General features: G+C 44.1%; 1 protein-coding gene across 1 annotated transcript in view; it reads left to right on the top strand.

The window, feature by feature from the left end:
* Positions 1-24,238, top strand: part of LOC126192643 (ribosomal RNA processing protein 36 homolog) — an 88,597-nt gene extending 64,359 nt beyond the window's left edge. Inside the window, exon 7 of the mRNA XM_049932618.1 lies at positions 22,263-24,238. The gene's annotated coding sequence lies outside the window, so the exon portion shown is untranslated. The remainder of the gene's footprint in view (positions 1-22,262) is intronic.
* Positions 24,239-24,604: the final 366 nt, after the last annotated feature.

The raw sequence follows: 24,604 nt of genomic DNA on the forward strand, positions 1-24,604 counted from the left end.
TTATTCACTACTCTCACGATGAACCGTCTGTCCCTTCTTACAATCTAAAAGCATTGTGGAGGCAGAAAATATAATCCCAGTGGCTAATGGCTCACCAGTTACTGAACTGTGCATTGTTCTTGACAAAAGAAGAAACAAAACAAAAGAACTGTACAGATATTTGTAACTGAAAACTATTATGTACTAATGAAAGTAGATAGAGCGCTTAAACGGTGAAAAATGAAACACTACTCAGTGATAATAAAATTCAATATACCATAAGGCTGTATTTTTTGGATAGGCAATACTTCCACTGCCCATATGCACTATGCCGAAGTGAGCATATGGCAGGACTGCCTTCCTGCTCCCCACCCCACCCTTCCCACAATGCTTGCGTGGCGCAGGGCGCGAGGATCTGTGCCACAACCATAATGCTGCGTGACCCGGCGCAGGCGCGTGTCGTGTCCCAGTGCTGTCGCGTCCCAATTTGCGCGGTCCCATTTGAACCTGTGAAGAAAATGTGGTCTTTAAATATGTCTGCTTGTGTCTGTATATGTGTGGATGGATATATGTGTGTGTGTGTGTGTGCGCGCGAGTGTATACCCGTCCTTTTTTCCCCCTAAGGTAAGTCTTTCCGCTCCCGGGATTGGAATGACTCCTTACCCTCTCCCTTAAATCCCACATCCTTTCGTCTTTCCCTCTCCTTCCCTCTTTCCTGATGAGGCAACAGTTTGTTGCGAAAGCTTGAATTTTGTGTGTATGTTTGTGTTTGTTTGTGTGTCTATCGACGTGCCAGCGCTTTCGTTTGGTAAGTCACATCATCTTTGTTTTTAGATATATTTTTTCCCACGTGGAATGTTTCCTTCTATTATATGAATATTTTATTGGATAGATGAAAAAATCTACTCATCAAGTGGTGACAGAACACAAATGTAAGACTGTTGTGAGTGGCTTTCAGAGACAGTGGTTCCTTCTTCAAGCAGTCTTTCCTTCTCTTCCTGTATGGTAAGTCTCCCCTGACCCGCAGTGCTGGGGACTTTAACAAAATTTACCCCTTTTCCTAGACCTCTCTAGTCCTTTTCCTTCACCCTTCTTTCATCCCCTTCAACCCTTCTGTGTGAAGGAGGAGCCACTGGCTCTGAAAACTTGCCAGTCACAACAGTCTTTTGTGTGTGTGTACTGCTGCCACTTGGTGGGTAGATTTTTTATCCATCCAATAAAATAATTTTATCAATAATTGATTGTTTTCATTATTATAACTGATTATTCCAGTGTATAAAACTAATAGGTTTTATGTTTTGTCTCTTTCTCCCAGTATAAGGTTCAAATTTATGTGAAAATAATGCATAATTTGTGAGTTTACGTGCAAATTAATACATTGTGTGTTTTTATGGCATTTAACCCATGACATTCTTGTTTCTGAATTTCCTGATTATCTGGAGTTCTTACAGCCGCAAGTAGCCCAGCTACATGAAGTTCCACTTTATATCATAATGCAAGCAGGATAAAGAATGATGTGCACTGTAGTTTGCTTGGCGCTCAACACCATACATTTTGTGGGTTTGGAGATGGAGAATCATAATGTTGACCAAGAAGGGGTGTAACTAGTCCCAAGTTGGAAAGTATGCAACTTATCAACAAGAATAATTATTGGAAACAAGTGAAGATATTTGGCAAGGAATTCATGAACATTTTCCAAATGGTAAGGCTCAGAAGCAACTGCTTGTGGACTGCTGTTTATTACGAGCGTTGAATGAAAAGTAATGCTGCCACCTTTGTTAATTGGGTTTGGATGGGAATATTTTAATAAATCAAATGCACAAATAAGCCTTAGAATGTGATCTTTAATTATCAATATTCACTTTTCCTCTTAATCACCAGCCAATTGGATACATTTCTGCCAAAGATGAAAAAGTTTTCTGAAGTCGTCACAGATGAAGTTGACACACTGTTTCCACAACCATGGTCTCACAGTTCTTTCAACATCTTCATCAGAAGCATGATGTCCACACAGATCATCTTTCATTATCGGGAACAGATGGAAGTCAGACGGTGCTAAATCTGGACTGTATGGAGGATGCCATATGGCGGTGAGATTCAGTCTCTGAAGTTCTGCTGTGGTTGTACATGAATTGTGTGGTTTGGCATTGTCATGCTTCAAGAAAACATTTCCCTTTTCCTTTTGGACCCTTGTTAGCCGTCGTTTCAGAATTTACAGTGTTGTGATGTAATGCTCTGAATTTATTGTTGTTCCATGTTCAAGGAAATCAACATGGATAACACCATCTGCGTCCCAGAACTCTGTGGCCATGATTTTTCCAGCTGAGGGCTGCGTCTTGAATTTCCTTTTGTGGAGCGAGTCTTTGTGTTGCTATTCCATAGACTGACATTTTGTATTTGGGTCATAATGGTGTTACCCATATTTCGTCTCCTGTCACAGTTGAGTGGAGAAAGGCGTCACCTTCATTCTTGTAACGCAAGAGGAGTTCCTGCCAAATTTCAAGTCCGTGCCCTTTCATGTCTGGAGTTAGCATCCAGGGTACCCATCTTGCACAGATCTTCCGATAGCCAAGCAAATCAATAATGTGACCCACACGTTCCTGTGAAATGCTGATTGTGCTTGCAATTTCTCTCTGAGTGATACGACGATCATCCTGAATCAGTCTATCAACATTTTGCTCATGAAACTCGATGGTTGCTGTCCCAGGACGTCCAACTCTTTGATTGTCACGCAGGGCAGATGTTCCTGCCTCAACATCTTTAAACTTACTCACCTAGCGACACACAGTACTCACAGCAACACACCTACCATAAAGTGCGTTCATTCTCTGCTGAATCTCGTTTGGGGTGACACCTTCTGCTGTCAAGAATTCAGTGACTGCATGTTGCTTAAATCACATTGACCGACCGTCCGAACAGGGTTCCATACTTAACACTGTAACAACACAACCGTTCGATGCTAAGGCCTCCTGCACACTGGAGCTGTAGAGAAGAGGCTACGGAACAAGACAGTACCTGCCGCATACCAATGCTGCCAACTGTTGAAGAGTTACGAAGATGGAGGCATTACTTTCCAGTCAACCCTTGTACTTACAGAGTCTGTAATGTAACATCCTCTGCAACACTATTCTGTAACTACCTTCTAGGTTCCATCACTTAACAACCACTTCCATTGAAGAGACAGCCATCCGTGAAATAATTTAGTGATATTCCAGTTGACTCATAGCTGGGTTTCTAGTGTTTGGCTCACCATTCTGGTTATTTTGATGCTTCCTTCCTGTGCTGGGACATCAAAAGTGAACTTATTGTACAGAATGTGCTATTAGTTGTGACATATGCTGGTGTGTGTGTGTGTGTGTGTGTGTGTGTGTGTGTGTGTGTGTTTGGCAGACTGTCTTTTTAACCCACTGTTTCCCCAATCTTTATTTACCCTTTACTCTTCTCCTATATATTTGGTACCTTCACTTGTGTTCTTCAGAGTGATTTGATGCAGCAGAGAAAAATTCGTCTTATTTCTATTTGAGGCAGTTCTTACAATCCATCCTCACTTAGGTATTTTATAACCACACAAATGCCTAGGTTTTCCTTATACAGGCAGCAACCATGAACTGTAATCTTATTAATCCAAATCGTCATCTCTAATGATCTAAGTGTCAGTAAGGCATCTTTGCTATCTTCTTTTCTTTGATTTGGTTTCTTTTTCACTATTTGGCCCTTTGTGTTATCTGTGCTTGTAACCCCATTTATTTCATCTCTTTATCTGATATTAGGACCGTTTTCTGTGCTGTGGCATATCTGTTGTCTTGTGTGTCACTCCTAATATGTCAGGTTTTCAGTTTTCATCTATTCCTATCATTACTGTGTTGATGAATTAGTACTCAACGTCACCACTGGAGGTTTGTTATCTATAATTTGTTTTCTTCATCCACATCCATACTCCGCAAGCCACCTGACGGCGTGTGGCGGAGAGTACCTTGAGTACCTCTATCGGTTCTCCCTTCTATTCCAGTCTTGTATTGTTCGTGGTAAGAAGGATTGTCGGTATGCCTCTGTGTGGGCTCTAATCTCTCTGATTTTATCCTCATGGTCTCTTCGCGAGATATACGTAGGAGGGAGCAATATACTGCTTGACTCCTTGGTGAAGGTATGTTCTCAAAACTTCAACAAAAGCCCGTACCGAGCTACTGAGCGTCACTCCTGCAGAGTCTTCCACTGGAGTTTATCTATCATCTCCGTAACGCTTTCGTGATTACTAAATGATCCTGTAACGAAGCGCGTTGCTCTCCGTTGGATCTTCTCTATCTCTTCTATCAACCCTATCTGGTACGGATCCCACACTGCTGAGCAGTATTAAAGCAGTGGGCGAACAAGTGTACTGTAACCTACACCCTTTGTTTTCGGATTGCATTTCCTTAGGATTCTTCCAATGAATCTCAGTCTGGCATCTGCTTTACCGACGATCAACTTTATATGATCATTCCGTTTTAAATCACTCCTAATGCGTACTCCCAGATAATTTATGGAATTAACTGCTTCCAGTTGCTGACCTGCTATATCGTAGCTAAATGATAAAGGATCTTTCTTTCTGTGTATTCGCAGCACATTACACTTGTCTACATTGAGATTCAATTGCCATTCGCTGCACCATGTGTCAATTCGCTGCAGATCCTCCTGCATTTCAGTACAATTTTCCATTGTTACAACCTCTCGATATACCACAGCATCATCCGCTAAAAAGCCTCGGTGAACTTCCGATGTCATCCACAAGGTCATTTATATATTTTGTGAATAGCAACGGTCCTAAGACACTCCGCTGCGGCACACCTGAAATCACTCTTACTTCGGAAGACTTCTCTCCATTGAGAATGACATGCTGCATTCTGTTATCTAGGAACTCTTCAATCCAATCACACAATTGGTCTGATAGTCCATATGCTCTTAGTTTGTTCATTACACGACTGTGGGGAACTGTATCGAACGCCTTGCAGAAGTCAAGAAACACGGCATCTACCTGGGAACCCGTGTCTATGGCCCTCTTAGTTTCGTGGACGAATAGCGCAAGCTGGGTTTCACATGACTGTCTTTTTGAAACCCATGCTGATTCCTACAGAGTAGATTTCTAGTCTCCAGAAAAGTCATTATACTCAAACATAATACGTGTTCCAAAATTCTACAACTGATCGACATTAGAGATATAGGTCTATAGTTCTGCACATCTGTTCGACGTCCCTTCTTGAAAATGGGGATGACCTGTGCCCTTTTCCAATCCTTTTGAATGCTACGCTCTTCTAGAGACCTACGGTACACCGCTGCAAGAAGGGTGGCAAGTTCCTTCGCGTACTCTGTGTAAAATCGAACTGGTATCCCATCAGGTCCAGTGGCCTTTCCTCGTTTGAGTGATTTTAATTGTTTCTCTCTCCCTCTGTTATCTATTTCGATATCTACCGTTTTGTTATCTGTGCGACAATCTAGAGAAGGAACTACAGTGCAGTCTTCCTCTGTGAAACAGCTTTGAAAAAAGACATTTAGTATTTGGGCCTTTAGTCTGTCATCCTCAGTTTCAGTACCATTTTGGTCACAGAGTGTCTGGACATTTTGTTTTGATCCACCTACCGCTTTGACATAAGACCAAAATTTCTTAGGATTTTCTGCCAAGTCAGTACATAGAACTTTACTTTGAATTCATTGAACGCCTCTCGCATAGACCTCCTCACACTACATTTCGCTTCGCGTAATTTTTGTTTGTCTGCAAGGCTTTGGCTATGTTTATGTTTGCTGTGAAGTTCCCTTTGCTTCCGCAGCAGTTTTCTAACTCGGTTGTTGTACTACGGTGGCTCTTTTCCATCTCTTACGATCTTGTTTGGCACATACTCATCTAACACATATTGTACGATGGTTTAAACTTTGTCCACTGATCCTCAACACTATCTGTACTTGAGACAAAACTTTTGTGTTGAGCCGTCAGGTACTGTGAAATCTGCTTTTTGTCACTTTTGCTAAACAGAAAAATCTTCATACCTTTTTTAATATTTCTATTTGCGACTGAAATTATTGATGCAGTAAGCGCTTTATGATCGCTGATTCCCTGTTCTGCGTTAACTGTTTCAAATAGCTCAGGTCTGTTTGTCACCAGAAGGTCTAATATGTTATCGCCACGAGTCGATTCTCTGTTTAACTGCTCAAGGTAGTTGTTAGATAAAGCACTTAAAAAAATTTCACTGGATTTTTTGTCCCTGCCACCCGTTATGAACGTTTGAGTCTCCCAGTCTATATCCGGTAAATTAAAATCTCCACCCAGAACTATAACATGGTGGGGAAATCTACTCGAAATATTTTCCAAATTATCCTTCAGGTGCTCAGCCACAACAGCTGCTGATCCAGGGGGCCTATAGACACATCCAATTACCATGTCTGAGCATGCTTTAACCGTGACCTTCACGCAAATTATTTCACATTTCGGATCTCCGTCAGTTTCCTTCGATACTATTGCACTTCTTGTCGCTATAAACACGCCTCCCGCCTCTCTGTCCAGCCTGTCTCTGCGGTATACATTCCAATCTGAGTTTAGGATTTCATTACTGTTTACGTCTGGTTTCAGCCAACTTTCTGTCCCTAGTACTATGTGGGCATTGTGACCGTTTATTAATGAGAGCAGTTCTGGGATCTTTCTATAGACGCTCCTGCAGTTTACTATTAGCGCATTAATATTGTTATTCCCTGTTGCATTTTACCTACTCCTACCTTGCCGTATCTCAGGAGGCATCTTGTCGGGCCTAGGGAGGGAATTCTCTAACCTAAAAAACCCACATTTGCACTCCACATGTACTCCGCTACCCTTGTAGCCACTTCCTGCGTGTAGTGCACGCCTGACACCTATTCAGGGGGACCCTACATTTCTCCACCCGATAGTGGAGGTCGAGAAATTTGCACCCCAGATCTCCGCAGAATCGTCTGAGCCTCTGGTTTAAGCCTTCCACTCGGCTCCAAACCAGAGGACCACGATCGGTTCTGGGAACGATACTACAAATAGTTAGCTCTGATTCCACCCCGCGAATGAGGCTTTCCTCCTTCACCAATTCCGCCAACCGCCTGTACGAACTGAGGATGACCTCTGAACCCAGACGGCAGGAGTCATTGGTGCTGACATGAGCAACAATTTGCAGTCGGGTGCAACCAGTGCTCTCTATCGCCGCCGGTAGGGCCTCCTCCACATCTCAGATGAGACCCCCCCGGCAAGCAGACAGAGTGAACACTGGCCTTCTTCCCCTACCTTTCCGCTATTTCCCTAAGGGGCTCTATCACCCGCCTAACGTTGGAGCCCCCAATCACTAATAAACCCCTCCCCCATGGTTCATGCTCGGACCTTGCTGAATGAGCGGCCACATGTCCACTCATAGGCAGAGCGGGCAATGCCACACGGCCAGCCTCCACATTGACCCTCCGCCTCGTGCGCCGCAAACGCTGCTGAACCCGCCACTCCCCTTGGGGAGGGGATGGCCCAACTGTGCCTGGTACCCGCGAAGATGTCTCAACAGCAGGGACAGTGGGTGAACCATGTAACACGTGGAGTGTACCATGCGACGCACCAGACTCCCCACTGCCGCTACACTCCGAGGCAGCAGCCTGAAGACGGCTGACCATGGCCATCAACACTTTCAGCTGTTCGCGAACAGTGGCCAGCTCCTCCTGCGTCTGTACACAGCAGTCACACATCCTATCCATCCTAAGAAATCAATTTACTGTAGGGAGTTAATCAACTTTTAACTAGACTGCAAATTCACTAAAGGCAGCTGATAGTTGACTAAACTGTGTTACTAGACACTTCTTGTAGAAAACAATGGAAATAGCACTACCTCTCTCTGGACTGTATTGAAAACAAACACTAGCACTACTGGCACTATGGTTGACTAAAGGGACTCTCTCTGACTTTATTCAAAACAAACACGAAATCTATGGAACACTATTACTAGTACTCGACAGTTAAAGCTTCCTAAAAGCAAAAACACACGGAAGAAGAAGTGACAAGTAAGAAAAATACAGTTAATACTTAAATTATCGTAGCTCGCTGCACAGTAGACGTGAAGCAGATGGCAGTTATGACGACACTTGTAAGGAATCTCTGATACTGCATGCTAGTGGGTCTGTTTTCAAATGTCCATCTGGGCTGAAGGCTTGGCATCGGGCATTAAAATTATTATTATTGTCTTTCCAACTACACAGCCCATTGGAGTTGAAAATGCTGAAGTGATAAATGTTCCAGAGAATGCCAGGAGGGTATCAGAAAATTAGCATCCGCTGCAGTACATAGCCAATCCCATGGATCTTGCCAAGAAGATATCAGTGTAGATGAACTCTCAGTAGCAAACATACCTGCTTGCAGCACACAAAACGGAAATTACCTGATAAGACATTAAAATATCGTGTAGAAGAATGGAATCGTCAGCCTGGCTGGACAACCTAAAGTTTGTCTTACAACAATCACACTGAGAAAACCACAAAAATCCATCAGTTCAGATGTTTGTATCCTCTCTCATTAAGCTCTTTTTTTCCTCTCTCTCTCTCTCTCTCTCTCTCTCTCTCTCTAAATAAAATGTCATTTTTTGTCATACTTCTATTGCACACACTAATATGTCGACTGACCATTTATGTATCCATTGGAATTTTATTTATATATTCCACAAGTATCCAGACAGAGAAGTTCTGTGACAGTTAAATTGGGCTCTGCAAGCCTGCTTTGCATTTATACTGTAACAAATCACATAATGCAATTTTGTTTGTGTTTTAGGGCAACGCTTAATTGTTGCCGCAGTTCTAGAGAAGTATCACTTTCAGCGAGTGCCAATGGTAGCCTACTACAGTTTGCACTTGAAAGCTTGTAACAATACTACCATCAAGATTCTCACTGTAGTGAGTGTAGGCACAAGCTTGACTTAGGCAATTTCAGAAGTACTGGGACAATGACAGTGTCTTTATTGTATGAGATCCAGAAATTTCTCCCTTTTTTTTGATTTTATATGTAACCTTACTTGAATCCCATTACATAAAAATTAAAGATGCAATCATTGAAATTATAGTATATGAAGTATCATTGTAATTTTTTTGGTAAAAATTAGTTATGTGTTACTGAATTCAATTAGAATTCAAGTCTGTATTTATTCACAATGCTGCATGTTATTTCATGACAATTGCTTGTCATTTCATTTAAAACACAGTATCTCTGCATAAAAAGAAGTGTGTCCTGTTCTCTCATCATTATACACTGCTGAGCCAAAACATTATGACCACCTGCTTAATAGCTTGTTTCTCTGTCTACGGAACAAATTAAATCACTTACTCTGCGTATCAGGGATCCAACAGTTTGCTCATAGGTTTGCAGAGGTATGTGACATCAGATGCTTATGCACAAGTCATTTAATTTGTGCAAATAACAGGCCACTGATTTGCGTATGTGGTGATGGCGCCCTATAGTGACCCATCTTGGTTCCATAGGATTTACATCAGACGAATTTAGTCACCGAGACATCAAAGCAACTTGACTATAATGCTCCTCAAACCGCTGTAGCACAGTTCTGGCTCAGACATACAGACAGTTATACTACTGAAAGATGACATCGCCATTAGAGAAAACATCAAACATGAAGGGATGCAGGTGGTTCGCAGCTGTCAGCATGTCTTTGATTACTACCATAGGTTCCATGCAAATGCAGGAGAATGTCTGCCATTGCCTGCATCCATGATGCTCTACACGTTTCGAGCCATCGTACACTTGGACGACGGTGTTTGTGGAGATGATCGGCGACCAATTGTAGGAAAAATGTGATTCACCCAAAGAGCTGTCATGTTTCCATTGATCGACAGTCGAATTCCGATGGTCCCGTGCGCAGTGCAGTCATAATTGACTGTGCTGTTGGGCCAAAATGTGAACATGTAGAGGTGCTCTGCTGAGGAGCTCCATGTTCAGTAGTGTATGGTAAATGATGTGCTCCGGAACACTTGCGTATGCACTAGCTTTTGCTCTTTCAACAGAGATGCCACAGATAACCATCTATCGTACTTTACAGAGCAGACAAGCCTCTGAACCTCACATTGTATGAAGAGCCGTGGATGTCCGATCATTTAGCACCTAATGATAGTTTCACTGTCCTTCTACCTCTTTCCGTAGATGCTTGTGGCAGAACAGGTGAACATTCGACCAGGCTCTGTGTAATAATAATCTGCCCTTTGTCAAACTTCCTTATCTCAATGGACTTCCCCATTTGCAACCTCTATCTTTGCTAGGTTGATCCCCCGTCTATGTCTGCTCTGCCCTTCATACTTCTGCTACCGTGTCACATACACACAATACCACCAAGTGGCATCCAACATTACAGTGGGCAGTGGTTACACTGTGCTGGCATATATTTACAAGCAGGAATAAGAGCCTGATATATTTAGGAAGTTCGGAGGATGGATACAGATATGTTGTTGTTGTTGTTGTTGTTGTGGTCTTCAGTCCTGAGACTGGTTTGATGCAGCTCTCCATGCTACTCTATCCTGTGCAAGCTTCTTCATCTCCCAGTACTTACAGCAACCTACATCCTTCTGAATCTTGGTCGCCCTCTACGATTTTTACCCTCCACGCTGCCCTCCAATGCCAAATTTGTGATCCCTTGATGCCTCAGAACATGTCCTACCAACCGGCCCCTTCTTCTTGTCAAGTTGTGCCACAAACTCCTCTTCTCCCCAATCCTATTCAATACCTCCTCATTAGTTATGTGATCTACCCATCTAATCTTCAGCATTCTTCTGTAGCACCACATTTCGAAAGCTTCTATTCTCTTCTTGTCCAAACTATTTATCGTCCATGTTTTACTTCCATACATGGCTACACTCCATACAAATACTTTCAGAAATGACTTCCTGACACTTAAATCTATACTCGATGTTAACAAATTTCTCTTCTTCATAAACGCTTTCCTTGCCATTGCCAGTCTACATTTTATATCCTCTCTACTTCGACCATCATCAGTTATTTTGCTCCCCAAATAGCAAAACTCCTTTACTACTTTAAGTGTCTCATTTCCTAATAATTCCCTCAGCATCACCCGACTTAATTTGACTACATTCCATTATCCTCGTTTTACTTTTGTTGATGTTCATCTTATATCCTCCTTTCAAGACACTGTCCATTCCGTTCAACTGCTCTTCCAAGTCCTTTGCTGTCTCTGACAGAATTACAATGTCATCTGCGAACCTCAAAGTTTTTATTTCTTCTCCATGGATTTTAATACCTACTCCGAATTTTTCTTTTGTTTCCCTTACTGCTTGCTCAATATACAGATTGAATAACATTGGGGACAGGCTACAACCCTGTCTCACTCCCTTCCCAACTGCTGCTTCCCTTTCATGCCCCTCAACTCCTATAACTGCCATCTGGTTTCTGTACAAATTGTAAATAGCCTTTCACTCCCTGTATTTTACCCCTGCCACCTTCAGAATTTGAAAGAGAGTATTCCAGTCAACATTGTCAAAAGCTTTCTCTAAGTCTACAAATGCTAGAAACATAGGTTTGCCTTTCCTTAATCTATTTTCTAAGATAAGTCGTAGGGGCAGTATTGCCTCACGTGTTCCAACATTTCTACGGAATCCAAACTGATCTTCCCCGAGGTCAGCTTCTACCAGTTTTTCCATTCGTCTGTAAAGAATTCGTGTTAGTATTTTGCAGCTGTGACTTATTAAACTGATAGTTCGGTAATTTTCACATCTGTCAACACCTGCTTTCTTTGGGATTGGAATTATTATATTCTTCTTGAAGTCTGAGGGTATTTCACCTGTCTCATACATCTTGCTCACCAGATGGTAGAGTTTTGTCAGGACTGGCTCTCCCAAGGCCGTCAGTAGTTTCGACTCAGGTCTTTCAGTGCTCTGTCAAACTCTTCACGCAATATCGTATCTCCCATTTCATCTTCATCGACTTCCTCTTCCATTTCCATAATATTGTCCTCAAGTACATCGCCCTTGTATAGACCCTCTATATACTCCTTCCATCTTTCTGCTTTCCCTTCTTTGCTAAGAACTGGGTTTCCATCTGAGCTCTTGATATTCATACAAGTGGCTCTCTTTTCTCCAAAGGTCTCTTTAATTTTCCTGTAGGCAGTATCTATCTTGTCCCTAGTGAGATAAGCCTCTACATCCTTACATTTGTCCTCTAGCCATCCCTGCTTAGCCATTTTGCACTTCCTGTCGATCTCATTTTTGAGACGTTTGTATTCCTTTTTGCCTGCTTCATTTACTGCGTTTTTATATGTTCTCTTTTCATCAATTAAATTCAATATTTCTTCTGTTACCCAAAGATTTCTACTAGCCCTCGTCTTTTTACCTACTAGATCCTCTGCTGCCTTCACTACTTCATCTCTCAAAGCTACCCATTCTTCTTCTACTGTATTTCTTTCCCCCATTCCTGTCAATTGTTCCCTTATGCTCTCCCTGAAACTCTGTACAACCTCTGGTTTAGTAAGTTTATCCAGGTCCCATCTCCTCAAATTCCCACCTTTTTGCAGTTTCTTCAGTTTTAATCTGCAGTTCATAACCAAGAGATTGTGGTCAGAGTCCACATCTGCCCCTGGAAATGTCTTACAACTTAAAACCTGGTTCCTAAATCTCTGCCTTACCGTTATATAATCTATCTGATACCTTCTAGTATCTCCAGGATTCTTCCATGTATACAACCTTCTTTTATGATTCTTGAACCAAGTGTTAGTTATGATTAAGTTATGCTCTGTGCAAAATTCTACCAGATGGCTTCCTCTTTCATTTCTCTCCCCCAATCCATATTCACCCACTATGTTTCCCTCTCTCCCTTTTCCTACTCTTGAATTCCAGTCACCCATGACTATTAAATTTTCGTCTCCCTTCACTACCTGAATAATTTCTTTTATCTCATCATACATTTCATCAATTTCTTTGTCATCTGCAGAGCTAGTTGGCATGTAAACTTGTACTACTGTGGTAGGCATGGGCTTCGTATCTATCTTGGCCACAATAATCCGTTCACTATGCTGTATGTAGTAGCTTACCCGCACTCCTATTTTTTTATTCATTATTAAACCTACTCCTGCATTACCCATATTTGATTTTGTATTTATAACCCTGTATTCACCTGACCAAAAGTCTTGTTCCTCCTGCCACCGAACTTCACTAATTCCCACTATATCTAACTTTAACCTATCCATTTCCCTTTTTAAATTTTGTAACCTACCTGCCCGATCAAGGGATCTGACATTCCACGCTCCGATCCGTAGAACGCCAGTTTTCTTTCTCCTGATAACGATGTCCTCCTGAGTAGTCTCCGCCCGGAGATCCGAATGGGGGACTAATTTACCTCCGGAATATTTTACCCAAGAGGACGCCATCATCATTTAACCATACAGTAAAGCTGCATGCCCTCGGGAAAAATTACGGCTGTAGGTTCCCCTTGCTTTCAGCCGTTCGCAGTACCAGCACAACAAGGCCGTTTTGGTTAGTGTTACAAGGCCAGATCAGTCAATCATCCAGACTGTTGCCCCTGCAACTACTGAAAAGGCTGCTGCCCCTCTTCAGGAACCACACGTTTGTCTGGCCTCTCAACAGATACCCCTCAGTTGTGGTTGCACCTACGGTACGGCCATCTGTATAGCTGAGGCACGCAAGCCTCCCCACCAACGACAAGGTCCATGGTTCATGGGGGGGAATCACAACAATGTAGGAAAAGATAGGTTGCTACTTGCCATAAGGAAGACATGTTAAGTTGTAGACAGACACAATTGAAAGACATTTACATAAACCTTTCAGCCACAGCCTTCCTCACCATAAGAGAAGCGCACACCCTTCATACACTCAAGCAAGCACACCTCATGCACACATGAAAGCCAGCTCTGGGAGCTCATGCTGGAATGCAAATATCATGTGGTACACAAGCAGCAACGTAGAGGGAGCAGGGAAGGGGAAGAGCCAGGGTGCAGTTACTGTAGGTTGAGGCTGGGTTAATTATGGGAGCAGAGACTGTGTTGTAAAGATAACTCATATCTGCGCAACTCAGAAAAGCTGGTGGTGGAGGGAAGAATCCAGATGGCTCAGGCAGTGAAGCAGCCATTGAAATCAAGCATATTATGTTCAGCTGCATGTTGTGCCATAGGGTGGTCAACATGGCTCTTGCCCACAGTTTGACAGTGGCCATTCATCCTAGTGGACAGCTGGTTGGTAGTCATATGAATGTAAAAAGCTGTGCAGTGATTGCAGCAAGGCTGTGGTGGATTGGGTACGTCTTGTACTTGGGCCTTCCACAGAGGTATGATCCTTGTGGCAAAGGGTTGAGATTGGGTATAGCGTAGGGATGGACCACAATCTTGTGGAGGTTGGGTGGGTGACGGAACACCACTTTAGAAGGGGTGGGAAGCATCTCAGGTAGGATGCCCTTCATTTTAGGGCATGGTGATAGGTAATTAAAGCCCTGGTGAAGGATATGGTTCAGTTGTTCCAGTCTGGGGTAGTACTAGGTGATGAAGGGGCACTCCTTTGTAACCAGTTCTTGGAGGTGGTGGGAGTGTTGACAGTGTGAGAGGAAATGGCATGAGAGATTTGTTTGTGGACTAGATCTGGGGGATGGTGCCTGTCTGTGGAGATCTTGATGAAATCATCAGCATATTGAGCAAGGGAGTTCTTGTCACTGCAGATACCCCATTTTCTGGTGAGCAGGCTGTTGGGGAGGGATTTTTTGGTGTGAAAGGGATGGCACCTGTCAAAATGCAGATACTGTTGGTGGTTGGTGGGTTTAATGTAGGTTGAGTAGTGGATAGAGCCATCAGAGTGGAGGTCAATGTCTAGGAAGGTGGCACGCTGGGTTGAGATGGACCAAGTGAAGCAGTTGGGTGAGAAGGTGTTGGGATTGTGAAAGAACGAAGATAGAGTGTCTTGGCTTTGAGTCCAGATCATGAAGATATCATCAGTGAACTTGAACCAGACTAGGGGTTTGGCATTTTATTAGGTTGGAGGTGTTGGTCAATGAGGGCCAAAATTCTTTCAGTGGGGCTACAATAACCAGCCACAATGGGAGGGGGTGGTCCAGGGTTCTTTAGTTTGTGGATTTTGGAGAGCATATAAAAAGAGAGAGTGCAGGGTGTCATAGAAGTGAACAAGGAAATGAAGTTGGGGGGGGGGGGGGGGGGTCTGACAAGGGCCTAAGGCTTTAAGCAGGGATTGGAGGTTGTGTTGGACTTTTGGGATGAGATCACTCTGATAGAAGTTGTAGGTGAAGAAGTCAGATAATCGGCAGAGGCCTTCTGCCAGGTAGTTATTGTGATTCATAACAACAGTGATGGAACTTTTAACTGCAAGTAAGATGATTAGGTCAGGGTTTGTTTTGAGTTGTGGAAGGCCTATAATTTCTTCTACTGAAAAATTGGTGTTGTGAGGAAGGGACCTGGTGAAGGATGAGGAGGTTAAGTTGAAGGTAAGGAATTCGTGGAAGATGACCAGCAGGTGTTTAGGTGGGAGGGGGGCTCACGTTTGGATGGTGGTTTGGACTGGAAGAGACATGGTTCAATGTTGGAATTAGGGAGGTTTTGGTTTGAGGGATTGGCGACAAAGAATTCTATCTTCCCATACACCAACATCCCTCATTCCGATGGTCTTACTGCTATTGAACACTATGAACACTACCTTTCCCAGTGTCCTTCAGACTCTATCCCACAACTATTTCTCCTTTCAAGGGAAGGAACACAAACAAATCCACGGCACAGTACCACCCCAGACTGGAACAACTGAACCACATCCTTCACCAGGGCTTTGATTACCTATCATCATGCCCTGAAATGAGGAACATCTTACCCAATATCCTTCCCACCCTTCCTAAAGTGGTGTTCCACCACCCATCCAACCTCCACAACATCCTAGTCCATCCCTATGCCACTCCCAATCCCAGCCCCTTGGTCCCCCCCCCCCCCCACTCCACCGGGGGGCTCACCGTTCTTTGCCAGGTTCATGCTTCGCCACTTCAGGGGCCCAGCCTTTGCAGCAGTTATTCCCTTCTGTGCTGCATGTCTATCCTGTTGCTATTGTTTTCCCTCTCTCTTGGGAATCATGTCTTATATGTATTTGGGAAAGAGTTTGGCATTTCCAGTCGCTGGAAGCTGAACACTCTCTCCACTGTTTCTCGTTCCTTTTTTCCCTTCTTTGTTTGCTGTCTCCTATCCTTCCTCTGCTTTGGTGTTTGAGGCTCCTCTTTTTCTTCTTCCTCCCTGTGTGCTCCTGAAGGCCACCCCAAGCATCTGATGCATAACAGGCAACTGGGTAACGCATAATTCCAAGCCCCGGGTCAACAGGTAGGGTTCGCATGTGGCCACTATTACCTTCTCAAATTGCCGATTGGTTCCTCTGTCAGGTGTTCAGGAGATGTGAACAATCACCTAAAGCGGGTAAGTTCCACATAGTGGTCGGGGGGTGGGGGGGTGGGGTGGGGTGGGGGGGTCGGAGGGTGGGAGGTTGCCAGCTGGAAGCCTTAACAGTCATGGGGGATTTTATCACAATGAGCCAATCATCATCTTCACAGTCCACGTCTACCAAACGTAAATGGAATGAAGCTTCCAATTCAAAGACCCTCCCAGCTGCACTGTGGTTCCTCGTGGTTTCACATACTGAAGACAGACAGTCCTTTTGTACAGTATATCCATTTCTTATTCAGAAAGTTGTTATTTACTCAATGTGTATTTGCTTTTGGAGACTACTTCTGATTCTCAAGCAAAACAACTGTTTGCTGCTTCTCCTGTTCATGTCGAGACCCACAGCACTCCGGGTTCTTCCTGTGGTGTTATTACACTAGGCTGCTCTATGGTCTGACTGAGGCAGAAAACCATACATACATTTGTAATCAGGGTGTCATGGCCATCCATTGGGTGATGAAAAAGGTAGATGCCTCCTTAGTGCCCACACACACTCTTTTTCTCACCTTTGATAGAATGGTGTTTCTGTCCAAGATCAAAGTAGGCTGTGAAGGTATCACAGTCCGACCATTCATTCCTGTCCTTCTGCACTGCCCAACATGTCCATCATCTTGATTGGTCCATTCTCTCCTACACATACTCAAGCAACCATTTCCCGTGTGCTATCTGTTTACTGACTCAAACCCCACCTATATGCTCACTCAAATGGCAGCGTACTAAGGCCGACTGGAGGCAACCTTCGACGAACATCATTTCCTCTCTTATGATGACCAGGTAGAATATCTTATAAACATTATCCTTACTGCTGCAGAACGTTCCATTCCTCGCACTTCCTCTTTACCACACCATGTCCCAGACCCTTGGCGTACTGAGGCGTGTCCTGACACGATTCGCGCACGGAGACATGCTCTCTGCACTTTTAACTGCTATCCTACGTTGACAAACTTCATTCATTATAAACAGTTGTGTGCACAGTGTCATCGCATTCTTCAGGATAGTAAAAAAGCTAGCTGGATTTCATTCAATAGTTATTTTAACAGTTCCACTCCCTCTTCTGTAGAGTAAGCCATCCTCCGATGACTTTCTGGGGCTAAGATCTATTCCCCAGTTTCCAGCCTGTTAGTAACAGACAATATTATCTCCAACATCTTGGGCCATCATTTTGCGGAGAGTTAAGAGCTCCTCCCACTATCACCCTGCCTTCCTCCATTGGAAAGGAGCGCAGGAGGCTCGGGCGATATCCTTCTCTTCTCAGAATCGTGAGTGCTGCAATGCCCCTTTACTATGAGGGAGCTAGATCATGCTCTCACTTCATCCTGATCCTAAACTCCAGGGCCAGACGATGTTCACATTCAGATTTTGCAGCACCTTCCTCTTGTGGGCAAACACTTTCTGCTTCATACTTACAACTGCAACTGGGCAGAGAGCATGTTTTGCCAGAGGCTGGCATGAACCCACTGTCATACTCATACCTTAGCCCAGTAAGGACAAACATCTTCCTTCTAGCTACTGCCCCATATCTCTCACCAGCTGTGTTTGCAAGTTGATGGAAAGTATGATTTGTGCCCGACTGGTATGGTGGCTCAAGTCTCGCAATGTACTAACTGCTTCATCGTGTGGATTTCGAGCACGCTGTTCTGCAGTAGATCATCTCTTCACTTTGTCCACCCATGTCATGAATGGTTTTCTGCAGAAATCCCAGACTGTGGCTGTGTTTTTTCTATTTAGAGAGAGCCTACAACACCTCCTGGAGGACTGGTATCCTCCATACTCTCTACACGTGGGGCTTCAGTGACCGCCTTCCCCATTTCCTTCAAGAATTTTTAAAAGGCAAGTTTTCAAGGTATGTGTGGGTTCTGCCTTGTTGAACACCATTATCCAGGAAAACGGTGTGCCTCTGTTTCATTCTGAGCGTCGTCCTCTTTGCCATCGACATTGACGCTATAATGGCCTGACTGCTGACAACCATCTCCGGCTCCCTTTTTGTTGATGATTTTGCTATCTACTGCAGTTCTCCACGGACTTGTCTCATTGAGCGGCATCTTCAGGGATGTCTCGATCGACAATGGCTTTTGTTTTTCCACTGACAAAACTGTTTGTATGAATTTCTGGTGACGCAATTGGCATTTTCCTCCATCTTTATGTTAGGCCTGTTGCTTTTCCGTTCATTGAGACTGTGAAATTCCTGGGGCTCATGCTCGCTAGGAAACTTTCTTGGTTCTCCCACAGGTCTTACCGGGCAGCCCACTATATGTGGTCCATCAATGTCCTACATGTCCTCAGTGGTTCTTCCTGGGGAACAGATCGAACCACCGTCCTCCATTTGTACCCGTCCGTAGCCCGTCTGAAAGTAGACTGTGTGTGTTTCGTTCATACATCTGTACGCCTCTCCCGCTTGCGCTGTCTCAATACTATCCACCATCATGACATCCATTTGCCACTGGCACCTTTTATACTAGCCCGATTGAGAATTTGTATGCAGAAGCTGGCAAACTACTGCTGTCCTACTGCTGTGACTTTCTCATCAGCAGAAATGCGTGCTATTTGTCTGCCATGCATGACCACCCATCCTGTGCCTCCTTCGAAGACTCCTTTGGTGCCAGTATGGGGCGCGTCTCCCTTCTCTGTTACCTCCTGGAGTTCGCTTTCGGCTCTTGCTCTGGCAGCTTAACTTCATGCTATCTGCCACTTTCCCGGTGGGTGTGAACCCTTCACCACCTTGGCTTCGTGTGGCAGCCTGTTTTCACCTTGGCCTTCATTCATTTCCTAAGGACACTACTGCAGCCTTGGTCTATCACCTTCAGTTTCACGACCTTCGCACGGAACTTCGCGGTACTAGCTTTTTGTACATTGGCGGCTCTCAGACTGACCGTGGTGTTGGGTATGCCTTCGTCACAGGCACCCATGTGTCTCTGTATTGGCTTCTGGAACGCTGCTCAGTAATTACAGCAGAGCTCTTTGCCCTCTATCAGGGCACGCAGTATAGCCATTGACACAGGCTTTTAAATTGCGTCATCTGTGCGCTGTACACCATCTGTCCCTTAGTGCAACAGGTCCAGGTGAGCTGTCACTTGCTCACTCTTGATGTAGCCACTGTGATGTTTATGTGGGTTCCTGGTAACATCAGTCTGACAGGAAACGTGATTGCTGACACTGCTGCCAGGGCTGCATTTCTCGTATGTCAGCCCGCTAGTTCTTACAATACCTCAGACGATCTATTTGTTGCTGTCTGGCAGCAGGTGGTGTCACTTTGGTATCACGATTGGTCCTCCCTTCATGGGGAGAAGCTCCAGGTTATTAATCCTCTCCCAGCAGCTTGGACGACCTCCTCTCGGTCGTCAGACAGTGAGGAGATCATTTTAGCTAAGATACGTATTAGGCACTGTCTTTTCAGACATTGCCATGTGTTAAGTGGTGGTCCCCCACCACTTTGTGCTTATTGTACTTAGCCTTTGATGGTTCACCATTTCCTGGCACAATGCCCTTTTTTAAACATCTTACGTTCTTGTTTTGTGTTCGCTGTCCGAGTTATTGACTGTTTCAGCAGACGACCCTGGGTTGTCAACCGCGTTTTACTTTTTATCCATCATAGCGATGTGGCGAAGGCCATTTAATTTTTAGGTCAGGACATCCGTGTTCCTATGGCGCATTTTATAGACCTTTCTCCACGTCCCTGTTTTTAGCTGTCTTCTCTTCCATCGATTAGGACTAACGTGTAGTCATTTTTAACTCCTCTCTTTGTCTTCATGTTCTATAGTTACGACATGGAAGCATATGACCCTGGTTGTTTTTGCCCACTAAAACAAATAAAATAGACCACCCTCTGCCACAATGACCATATTCTTCGGGAAGACCCAGATGCAAGACGTGCCCAATCCATCCACCCAGCTCTTCCTATTCCGATCTTGTCACAGGTCGATCCTACCCCATCAGTGGCCGGGCCACCTGTGAAAGCAGCCATGTCCTTTACCAGCTTTGTTGCAATCATTGCATAGTTTTTTATGTTGGCATGACTACCAACCAGCTGTCCAGCATGTATGGCCTCTGCCAAATTATGGCCAAGAGCAAAGCAGGCCACCCTGTGGTACGACATGCAGCTGAACATAATGTGCTTGATTTCAGTGGCTGCTTCACTACCCAAGCCACCTGGATTCTATACCACCAGCATTTCTGAACTGCACAGACAGGAGTTATACTTACAATGCATTCTCCACAACTGTAATTATCCCAGTCTCAACCTAGAGCAATATACTGTCCCCACATCCTCCAGTCAATGGTTTCCACCCACTCTGTCCTATCATCTCCTCCCCCTTCTCATCTCCCACACTCTTTGTTTGTAACCCTCTGTCAATGCACCACCCAATCTTATCCCTGTTCCTTTCCTTTTTCATTCCTTTTCTTCCCACCTCCCTGACCCACAACCTCCTGCCTCCTGATGCTGTGCCTGCTGGCATTCTAGTCACTGCACACTTTGCCAGACAATGTTTGTCTCCTCCAGTCTCCCCACCCCCCACCCTACCCCACCCCTGCCATACAATCCTATCCCTTGCCCTTCCTGTTCCCATTCCTCTCCTCCTGACCCCTCCTGGTTGCTGCTTGCATCCCACTCAATACAATATGTGATCAAAAGCATACGGGCACATCCAAAAACATAAGTTTTCTGTATTAGGTGCATTGTGGTGTCACCTACTGCCAGGTACTCCATATCAGTGACCTCAGTAGTCATTAGACATTGTGAGAGAGCAGAATGGGCACTCTACGGAACTCGAACTTCAAACTTGGTCAAGTGATTGGGTGTCACTTGTGTCATACGTCTGTATGCGAGATTGCCACACTCCTAAACATCCCAAGGTCCGTTGTTTCTGATGTGATAGTGAAGTGGAAACATGGAAGGACACGTACAGCACCAAAGTGTACAGGCCGACCTTATCTGTTGATTGACAGAGACTGCCGACATTTGAAGAGAGTTGTAATGTGTAATAGACAGATATCTATCCAGACCATCACACAGGAATATCAAACTGCATCAGGATCCACTGCAAGTACTATGACAGTTAGGCAGGAGGTGGGAAAATTTGGATTTCATGGTTGAGTGGCTGCTCATAAGCCAGACATCACGCCGGTAAATGCCAAACGACGCCTCTCTTGGAATAAGGAGTGTAAACATTGGACAATTGAAGAGTGGAAAAACATTGTGTGGAGTGAAGAATGACGGTGCACAATGTGGCAATCTGATGGCAGGGTGTGGGTATGACAAATGTCATCTGAAAGCATGTGTAGTGCCAACAGGAAAATTCGGAGGCGATAATGTTATGGTGTGGTCCTGTTTTTCATGGAAGGGGCTTGCGCCCCTTGTTGTTTTAAGCACCTTCGTGCTTCTCACTGTTGAAGAGCAATTTCGGGATGGCAGTTACATCTTTCAACATGATTGAGCATCTGTTTATAATGCACAGCCTGTGGTGGAGTGGTTACACGACAATAACATCCCTGTAATGGACTGGCCTGCACAGAGTCCTGATCGGAATCCTGTAGAACACCTTTGGGATGTTTTGGAATGCTGACTTCTTGCCAGGCCTCATCTATCTTGCCCTATACTGTTGATATTCCTACCTGGGGATTCCATTGTTTGAAGATGGGAAGTCTGTAATACAAATAGTGTGAAAATAAGTAGTAGTTTTGTGGTTGTAATTATGTACTACTTTATTACTTTAAAAAATTTTACTCTCCTTAGTACTACATAATTATTTTATATAGGAAAAAGTATCTCACATCATTATTAAAAAGCCTTTTTTCTCCACTTTATTCAGATTATACTGTTCTTTGTTTCAGATCCCGGATATTTGTTTTGCAAACAAACTGCGGCATTGTCCTCCATTTTAAGTATAAGTTTGGAAATTTTTATGAAACACTCTGTTGTTTAAGAAATATTGTAGCAGCTGAGTCAACATATGTGAATCAAAGTAGTATCATATTTTTGTAATTTCAGAGATTGGGTCATCAGCAAAAATATGTAAAGGGCATGGCATAATGCATCAAAACTGCCATACTCATGTCCTGATTGGTACAGTTTGTATAATTAAATATTATTAATTAATTGAAAAGAATTCACTACATGAATTTTCAAAGTAGTCTATGAATTCATGCTAATAAAGGTCGATACATATAAAATCATAAGCTTGTGAATATTTGCATGATTTTAATGAGGCAAATTTAGTGGATAGTATACACGAGGGAGGAATTCTGTAAATACACTCCTGGAAAATGAAAAAAGAACACCATGAATCCGTCGACCCAGCAAATGGATATTTTATTTACACTCACTGGGGGACATATACAACATACGATCACAAAGATAGAGCCATACCCACGTGAGAAAAGTCAACAGAGTGCACGCAATTGTGGCGCTAATACTGTGTATACCCTCCTTTTGCAGGAATGCAGGCCACAGTTCTCCCATGAAGGTGATCATAGAGGTGACGACTGTAGTCTTGAGGAATGGCCTGCCATGCAGTGTCCACCTGGTGCCTCAGCTGGGCCAGATTCCGTGCCGGTCGTGCAGACCGCGCAAGATGATGTTTCATCCGATCCCAAACATGCTCAATGGGGGACAGATCTGGGGATCATGTTGGCCAGGGCAGTTGGGGTACACCTTGAAGAGCATGTTGGGTTGCATGGGAGACATGTGGACGCGCATTATCGTGTGGAAAAAGCATGTCGCCTTGTTGGTGCACGAACTGTAGCAAGACCGGTTGAATAATGGTTTCAATGTACTTTTCACTGTTCAATATTCCTTCTACTATCACCAGTGAAGAACGGTCAGTGTAGGCTATGGCTCCCCACACCATGATTCCAGATGTTGGTCCTGTGTGCCTCTGTTGTACAGACTTCAGATTTTGGCGCTCCCCTGCACGACGCCACACACACGTTAGACTTACATTGGCACCAAGGCAGAAGCGACTCTCATCACTGAAGATGACATGTCTCCATTTGTCATTCCGTTAATGCCCACCTCTAGTGGGCTGAGTGATGTTGGGGCATGAGCGGAAGATGCCGTAACGGCATGTGGGATAGTAGCCCTGCTTCACAGAGCCGGTTGCGAACGGTTCTTGATGATACCCCCTTGAGCAACAGAGTCCCTAATTTGTTGTGAAGTGATGGTGCTGTCCTGTATGGCACTTCGTAAGATGCAATGGTCATGGCATGGCGTACATCTGTGTGTCGCCGCTGTCCGGGCCCAGGTCGACGGGTATATGCACCTTCTGCTGACCACTGGTGACAACATCGATGCACTGTGGAGATCTCTCACCCCACGTGCTGCGCAATTTTGCGGTATGTCCATCCGCCCTCCCGCAGGCCCACTATATGCCCTCACTCAAACTCTGTCAGTTGCATAACATGCTGTTGCGGCATGCTGACAATGTTGAAGACACACAAGGAGGCCCAAATACCATGGCAAACTGGCTGCCATTGGCTCTGACCATGGACAACTGCTGAGCAGCTTGCAACATTCCACGACTGATAATGCAGTTCCTGGTGTGTCTGCAATGCGGCGCATTTGGTCATCATGTGCACTGCCCTCTCATAGTGTCCCGTGCAAGTATAACAGGTCTTATTCACTTGCGAAAATGTGTTGCTTTTTCATTTTCCAGGAGTGCATAAATGCAATGTATGCTTGAAAAATAGTATTAATCACATGTATAATTCACAAAGATAACATAAAATATGTGTACTGACATGTTATATAACATATGTATTTGCCTATACATAATTTGTATTGATAAATCCGTTTTTAAGTATGTGTAAAATGCCTTATTAATAATGTTCCTCACAGATACTTGTTAAGGATGTTGACAAATGATTATAAAGCGTGATACCTGAAACAGTCATGTGTCTTTACTATCAATAGAGTGCTTTGCAAATTTTATTTGAGTTGATTCTTGAGTTTCTCCCAGTGTATTTGATAATCAAAATATCCAAGGGTGTACTGCCGGTCTAGAGTGTCCAACGGGCACAATATTTCGTCGATCATACATGTCGCCATCATCAGGTGAACTGACAGGCTGAGCTCCTGTGAACTTTTTAGGCACGTCTTGACTTCCACGTATTTTCTTTTTAATGGAGAATACTACGAACAAATGGAGGGAGTCGCCATGGGTCACTCTCACCTGTTG

The sequence above is a fragment of the Schistocerca nitens genome, chromosome 1, assembly GCF_023898315.1.
Source record: "Schistocerca nitens isolate TAMUIC-IGC-003100 chromosome 1, iqSchNite1.1, whole genome shotgun sequence".
In the NCBI taxonomy this organism is placed as follows: domain Eukaryota; kingdom Metazoa; phylum Arthropoda; class Insecta; order Orthoptera; family Acrididae; genus Schistocerca; species Schistocerca nitens.